We start from the raw sequence: 8,603 nt of genomic DNA, 5'->3' as shown, positions 1-8,603 counted from the left end.
TTTGTGGAGCCGAGCTTTGCGGACATACATGGGCAGAGACAGAGCAGAGCCAGAAATAAGTTGGCCTATGCAGTATCTCCTCTGGCATATCCATGGGGAAATACCTTTCGGAGTTGAATTCCGACTTTGCTAGCATTAATCCTCATGGAATCCTAATGTTCACCTTCCAACCTACCTTGAGGCCAGAGGGTTGTGATCCTAGTGTGCAGATGGACGCACTCCTGAAGGATGTGTGCACTCCTTGGGTATGATCGTGGAAAGTTTGAGTCAGTGTGTGCGTGATATCCCAGCCATCCCCAGAAATCCATAAGCATTCTTCAGTGATCTTGGAACACCCACAGGGTCACCCCTTCCAAATAGCAGCCATGCAAAGGATAATGTGGCAGAGTTTTCTGGTTAACTTTGACCATCTGGGGTGGCTTTTTGCATAGGAGGACATGGTCTGACCTATTAACTCCCAATGAACTTTTAAGGGTAAATCCCAATGTATTGTGCTCCAAAATATAATACAGACTAATAGAAGCTCAAATGAGACCACTCACCTGTAATCTAAATTGGATTTTCAACTCAGGTCCAGAGAGGTGAAATGCACCAGTCCACTGCATAAGCACAATCTTACAAGATGTAAACAGTTCTTTGCAGACTTTCAGAAGTTGCACTCCTTGCATATAATATGTTCCACATTGAGGTGGGGGGGGGTTGTTTTGTTTTTTTTAATTTTCTCTCCCTTATGTGTAATCTGCTTTTGACTTAGAACCAGGAGAAAATTCTTCCAACTAACAGGTAGAAAAATTGCTTAAGGCTAAACTTTTTTTTTTTACAGCTTTATTAGGTGTTTTCCTTGTGAACTGTGTGTACGTGCCCACTTTCATAGTATAACATCTTTATTCTGGCTAAACAACCAGTTTTGATGGAGAAAAAAATAGGGATTAGTCTACCTTTAATGTCAGCAGTAGAAAAAGAAGTGGTGAGTAAAGATCACTACATTTAATATGTTTTCCCTTTGGTGTCAATTATTTCAAATCCAGGTTTCAGTTATTTCTATAAAAGTGTGGTAGTTATTTAGACCATGAATACCCTTAAAGAGATCAAAGCCTTCTTGAAGGTTGATACATGCTAGAGAAATACATTATTTTATTTTCCTTTATCCTTCCCAGATCCTTAAAGTATAAGTCAGCAGAGCCCACTATTAGTATAAAAAGTAAAACTGTTTTTCCCCTCCAACCACTTGGACTTTGCATTAGAGCTAAACCTTAGTAAGATAAAATCAGCTACCTAAAAGTAAGGAGCCTATGTACATAAATATCTCCTATTTATAGACAAGCAATCTAAACCTTGTGACATACTAAAATGACGTTTGGGTTGCCAACAGGGATAAAAGCAGTTGTTTAAGTTCTAGGCTCCATTGGAGTTCTGATCTTGAGTTGTGTGTGTTCTGTGTTCCAGAAATTTTAAGAGTTGTTAAAGATTTTGTTTTCCCTTTTACAAAAATTAGTTGTAGCACAGAGCAGAACAAAACAGTAATTGTCCAAACTGTTGCATACTGTCAACAAATAAAATTATTATTCACTAACATTTTTGTGCCTCAATATTTGAGTATCTAACTTAAGACATTTTAAGGGTTCTGAACTTCAGATGGTCTCTGCTGAGCATTTTCTGAAAATCAGGCCCCTTAAAGGTGTCTCAAGTTGGGTGCCCCAAAGGGAGGCACCCAAAATTTATCAGTCACTTTTGAATATCTTGTTATGTTTTATGAAGCAACAGTTGGGTGGATGGTGCTATATAATCAAACAGGGAAATTCAGTCCTTTTCAGACACAGATAAAACAGTTTAGGCACTAAATACACCCAAAAGACAATTTATCATGAGGTTGTGCAGTTGCCTTTTGAGAGATGAGAAGTGAAAGCTGTCGTGGAAGAAGTGTGTCCATGAGGGGTATGAAAGATGAAAGGGAAGTCTCTTGACACTTGAGAAGAAGGAGCAAATCCACTTTGCCTCAGACACACACTGAAGAGGGCAAGGAAGCAGCTAAGAACCATAGCTGCAAGAATGCTGAGATGACAGGAGACTTTTAAATTATTCTCCTCTAAACTTCTGGTTCTAGAAGAAATGTTAACAACTAAGGGGCAGGGGTATAAATGGCCAAAAATAGCTGGAAAAATACATATGAGAATGTTTCCTTTTTAGTTAAAATAAAATATTAAGACATTAAATACTCAGGCTCTGTTGTTTCAGTCCCAGTAGCTGTCAAATGAAGCATTCTCTCTCTACTTGCACCCCCAAACTGTTTGTGTCTCAACCTCCAGACACAGTCGATAATCCAGTACATCCTGTTTCCTCTCTCACACACCCATCATTTATATTTTTTATTTTTACTGAGTGTTTGGAACAAAATAAATTACGGCAGGTGACCAAGGTGCTCACAAGCGACGGCAGCCTCCTTCCCCTGTTGGGCCAGATTAGGTGCTGTGTTGCTTTGTGGCCTGATGCAGTGGCCCTAAAAAAGCATTATCAGATGCAGGAAGACCATGACAGAGACCCTTTAGGGGCGCAGAGCTGGGGTAGCAACTGGGGGAACAACCTGTGCCAGCCTAATGCCTAGAGCAAAATGTGCATCCTCGGTGCACACTAAAAAGCCCTGGGAGAAACTGTACTTGCCTGAGACATAATTGCCTCAGTGCTGTTCCCAGGGCAATAGCATAAATACCACAATCTAGACTTGAATGTTTACTGATACACGTGGGTGTGCAGCTCAGGAGACATCAATGGCTCTCCTCAATGCAAATGGATTTTTCTCTTTTTCATTTTAAATTGCTTTTCAGTTAGCTCTGTATAATAAATCATACATCATAGGGAGAATGAATTAAGTAGGAATTAAACCAGTTGAACACAGACATATTTATGTAGCATAATGTGGACAAAAGGCTAACTCCAAGAAATCCTTGGGTTTAGATCTGGCATAGCTTCTCTGCTGCCACTGCCCATGCTACCACGGCTACACTGCTATTTATACTCACTTGAGCTCCATGAGTAGGGCGACCAGATGTCCCATTTTTAAAGGGACAGTCCAGTATTTAAGCCCTTCTGCAGCTGTCCCGACTTTTTCTTAAAAACAGGCAAATTGTCCCATATTTTCTGTTTCCCAACCATCAGTACTGGCAGGTGCTGCTGCTGGCCGGATCTCCGCTCGCCAGCCACCTGCCCTCCAGTGGTGAGTGTGGGGTCCAGTGGCCAATGATGGGGGTGGGTATGCAAGGCTAGCGGTGGGGCAAAGCTGCAGCGCATGGGCTGGCTGATCCTCCTGCTGATCCATCAGTGCAGCCCCCACTGCCTACCAGCTCTCAGCCAGCCGGGCCCCGGAATCCATCCCTGTTTCCAGCCAGCAGAGGCTGCGAGCTGCGGTGGCTGGTGAGTTTGGGCAGGTGCCAGGCGGTGTCTGGTTATGTGTTTACTCTGCTGCCCACCCATTGGCCCTTTATATGCTTCCCCTCTAGCTGTCCAATCCCTGTTTTGCCCTGTCACCCCCTCCTCCCCCCAGCCCTGCTGCTCCTTCATGTCTCCCCCGGCAGGGTGTGTCCCACTCCCAGCGCTGTGCGGAGAACCAGCCCCTGGTCAGAGTCCTCAGTTCACCAACAGCCTGGCCGGCAGGCTCCCTCCTTCCCCCACTGCCTCTAGCTGGGCTGGCCAGGAGGAGCTGAGCCCTGTGTGTGCCAGAGCCCCACACAGCGCTGGCACGGGAAAGCCTTTCTTCCCCTCAGCTAAGCTTTGGAGTGGCGAGAGGGAAGCGATTTCCAGCCTGTTTGTACCCTGACCCTGCAGGCTCCACAGAAGTCCCCCGGGGTAAGGGCTTAGCACCCTCTTCACTGCCTCCCTTCAGCCCTAGGTCCTGCCCCCAGGGATCGCAAGGCTGCTTCATCCCCTAGGCACCTTCCCCTCCTAAGCCACATCTCTGGCCGGGTTTGCTGAAGACCCTGCAGTCAGGTTCCCTGAGTCGTGGTACACAATGCATCCTTTGGGCTTAACCCCTTCCTGCCCACGCTGTAGCTGGGGGACAGGAAGCGACTGGGTTATGTTGGTGGCCAGTAGCAGCCTGGAGGTATTAGCGGCCTTTCAACATTGTGCAGGCAGGAAGGGACAAGCTGCTTCCAGCCACAGGGGTGCAGGGGTTAGTGGGGAAGAGATGAGCTCTGCAAACACATGGGGCAGGTCATTCCCCTCTCCCCCCTGGCTGGAAGCAGTTCCCGTCGCTTCCCTCCCACACAGGGCCGAAAAGCTGCCTCTGGCCATATTCTGGTGTGAACCCTGGCAGAAATCTGGGGAGGGGGGCATATGACCCTGCATGCTCCCCCACGTGTTGCCTTGGGGAAACATGGTGCCAGGTACTCGGAGAGGTGGATCCATCCTGGTGGCCCAGCCAGGCGAGGAGGGTGGAAAGCGCCAGGCAGGGAGGGTTGGGTTAGTCGGTCTCACACACACACACACACACACACACACATGGTGTGAGAGAGGTGTACAGGAGTGTAGATGTGTCACCTCTCCCAGTGTGTATATGTGGGGGGTGTGGGGATCTGTGTCACCCGTCCCCATGTGAACCCTAATGCCTTCAAGATAAAGTAAATAAAAGGAATCCAACTATGCTGTATTTCTTTTTAACAGGGGCTCAGCCAACTTGATGTTAATTTGAATATTTGTATTGCATAGTTCTGACTGATTGCAGTTGAACTCGCTTGAATACAAGTAAATTTATCAGGTGTCCCGTATTCAGCATAGGGAAATATGGTCACTCTATCCATGACAGTAGTGCAAGAATGTGTACACAAGCAGAAGAATCACATACCTAACTCATAGTGTAGACATAACCTTAGAAACTTTTTGAAAAAGTCTACACACAGGAAAGCTCTTAAATATCTCTCGAGTGGCACACAGTGTACCTCCAAAAACATGGCCAAAGAGAGAGAGAGAAAGCCCATGTGATTATTAGGGACTTAGAAGATGTGGATCTTTTTTGTATGACCACACAACTATATATATTTTTTTTTTCTGGTTGTTTCCATTGTGTCAATATTGTGGAGAGTTCATTTAAACCTGACCCTGCTAAACATCTCCTGTGAGACCTCAGTGAGAGGTGCTGAGCAATCCTCCACAACCACTAAAGAAAACGGAGGTTGCACTTCTAAATCACCTAAATGCTGTTGAAAACTCACCCAATGGGAACTGAGGGCACTCAGGAGTCACTCAGCACTGTAGCATTAGTTATTTAACCAGTCTATGTAGGGGAGTCACTGGTTTCCATCTCCTCACCATGCCTCTTTTAGCTGCCAGTGTAGATACAGATATTCATTTCTTAATATTGTTTGGAAATATTAATTCATCCACTATTCCTAACAAACAAGCTAAGTGATGGTTGCATGCAAATAACTAGCATTGAGGTAAGAGCTCTAAATAGGCTGTTTCAATCATTGCACAGCTTATGGCAGTGGTAAAAAATATGTGACAAACTGGTCTGCTGCTGTCTCTGTCTCCAGCATTTTCTGTGATTAGCTAAACCAGCCTTAAATAAGCACTTTGGAGTCCAGGACGCTCTGTTTAATTTCTTATTTTGAGAAAAAAAAAGCCCTTCAGATATAAAGAACTTAGGATATTTTTACCATTTTGCTATATGGTTTCACAGGCATCAGCAAAGACAGGTAGGATCATTTCTTTTGCCATTTATTTTAGGGTCCAAATTAAGTGGAGAATATAGAAAGTTCTGCCACTTGTAAGTGTTTCTGACAAAATGATTTTTGTTATATTTTTATATGTGTCTGTCTGGTTTTATATATATATAATGTCTGTCAATGTGGAATCTTAGCACCATGTTTTGGACCACTAATCTATTTTTCTATTTGTCAGGAGTCACGGTGCATATCTGCTTGAAGATTGCAAGCACTAGTAAACATTGGAAGTAAACATGGTACCGCTGCAGAGAGCAGTAAGCAGGGCCAGACCAACATCTGTCATGCTCTGACAGAATGTATTGTTGCCCCTTTTGATCTGAATGGTTAGCCAAATGTGGGGTATTGTGGGTTGTTCCAGTTAGGAGGAGAAATTGATGATAGAGGCTGGTATTTCTTTGATGGGGTCTTGTTTATTTACAAAGAATACACAAAGTCCTCTTTCCTTGAAAACAGGAGGAACTACTCAGCCAGAGAGATAGTTTCTCTGTTTACAGCCCCAAGCCTCTTTAGTCAGACCCAGAAGCCCGCTTTCTTGGCTTCTTTCTTGATTCATACACCATGCTTGCCCAGGCTGTGTGTCTCTCTCTCACACACACACTGGTTAAACAATACAAATGCACAATGGTTAAATAATACCTAGCGAAACCCTCCGTCTAGATCATTTGAGTTTCTGGGCAGCCTTGTATTTTCCTTAGTGCCCAGATCACTTAGTAATCCCTGATTTGTGTGTTTTCAAAGAAATTAAAATCTATAAATAAATCCATACAAGAACAATGACATTCATATAAAATAAAATACAGCCAATTAGCCCTGGCATCCTTTTGATGTTTAGATATTTCATCACTTACACACACAACATATACTAAAAGAAGCTTCCCATTCTAATTTTATTATTTCTTTCTTTTCTTAGCCTTTTTTTGTAGTATGTTCTCAGTACACGTTAATATTTTCCTCTTTTAAATCTTTGTTTGAAAAAGCAACTGAAAAAAGTCAGTTGGAAGGATTTCCCCCCACTGATCCTTCTACAGCATCCTGAATACTCTTAGACCATGTCTACACTACAAAAGTACTCTGATTTTACAGAAGTCGATTTTTGGGAACAGATTGTATAAAGTCGAGTGCATGCGTCCACACTAAGCACATTAATTCGGCGGTGTGCGTCCACAGTATTGCACAGTATTGTGCAAGCATCGACATTCCAAGCGGTGCACTGTGGGTAGCTATCCCACAGTTCCTGCAGTCCCCGCTGCCCATTGGAATTCTGGGCTGAGCTCCCAATGCCTGATGGGGCCAAAAATTTGTCACAGATGGTTATGGGTAAATGTCATCAGTCAACCCTCCCTCCGTGAAAGCAACAGCAGACAATCATTTTTCACCCTTTTCCCTGGATTGCATGAGCAGACGCCATAGCACGGCAAGCATGGAGTCCGTTCAGCTCACCGCAGCAGTTATGACCATTGTAAACAACTCCTGCATTATCGTGCAGTTTATGCAGAACCAGCACCTGAAAAACCAGGCGAGGAGGCGACAGCAGCGCGGTGATGAGGACATGAACACAGATTTCTCTAAAACCACGGTCCCTGGCAATTTGGAGGTCATGGTGTTACTGGGGCAGGCTCATGCCATGGAACGCTGATTCTGGGCCCGGGAAACAAGCACGGAGTGCGGGGACTGCATAGTGTTGCAGGTTTGGGATGATTCACAGTGGCTCCAAAACTTTCGCATGCGTAAGGGCACTTTCAGGGAACTTTGTAACTTGGTTTCCCCTGCCCTGAAGCGCAAGAATACCAAGATGAGAGCAGCCCTCACAGTTCACAAGCGAGTGGCGATAGCCTTCTGGAAGCTTGCAACACCAGACAACAACTGGTCAGTCGGGAATCAATTTGGAGTGGGCAAATCTACTGTAGGGGTTGCTGTGATGCAAGTAGCGAACTCAATCATTGAGCTGCTGCTATCAAAGGTAGTGACTCTGGGAAATGTGCATGTCATATCAGATGGCTTTGTTGCAATGGGCTTCCCTAACTGTGGTGGGGCTATAGACTGAACGCATATCCCTATCTTGGGACCGGAGCACCAAGCCAGCCAGTACATAAACCGCAAGGGGTAATTTTCAATGGTGTTGCAAGCACTGGTGGATCACAAGGGACGTTTCACCAACATCAACGTGGGATGGCCGGGAAAGGTTCATGATGCTCACGTCTTCAGGAACTCCGGTCTGTTTAAACAGCTGCAGGAAGGGATTTACTTCCCAGACCAGAAAATAACTGTTGGGGATGTTGAAATGCCTATAGTTATCCTTGGGGACCCAGCCTACCCCTTAATGCCCTGGCTCATGAAGCCGTACACAGGCACCCTGGACAGTAGTAAGGAGCTGTTCAAATATAGGCTGAGCAAGTGCAGAATGGTGGTAGAGTGTGCATTTGGACATTTAAAGGGTCGCTGGTGCAGTTTACTGACTCGCTCAGACCTCAGCAAAACCAATATTCCCATTGTTATTGCTGCTTGCTGTGTGCTGCACAATATCTGTGAGAGTAAGGGGGAGACGTTTATGGCGGGATAGGAGGTTTATGCAAATCGTCTGGCCACTGAATACGCACAGCCAGACACCAGGGTGGTTAGAAGAGCACAGCAGGGCGTGCTGCGCATCAGAGAAGCTTTGAAAACCAGTTTCATGACTGACCAGGGTACTGTGTGACACTTCTGTTTGTTTCTCCTTGATGAAAACCCATCTCCATGGTTGCCTCTAAATTCTCTGTAAGCCACCCGCCCTCTCCCCTTTGATCACAGCTTGCTTGCAAAGGAAATAAAGTCACTATTGTTTAAAAAACGTGTATTCTTTATTAACTGATTATAAAAATAGGGAGATAACTCACAAGGTAGCCCGGG

This window comes from Natator depressus, chromosome 3, assembly GCF_965152275.1.
Source record: "Natator depressus isolate rNatDep1 chromosome 3, rNatDep2.hap1, whole genome shotgun sequence".
In the NCBI taxonomy this organism is placed as follows: Eukaryota; Metazoa; Chordata; order Testudines; family Cheloniidae; genus Natator; species Natator depressus.
The sequence above is the reverse complement of the archived record's forward strand: the minus strand, read 5'-3'. Positions refer to the sequence as shown.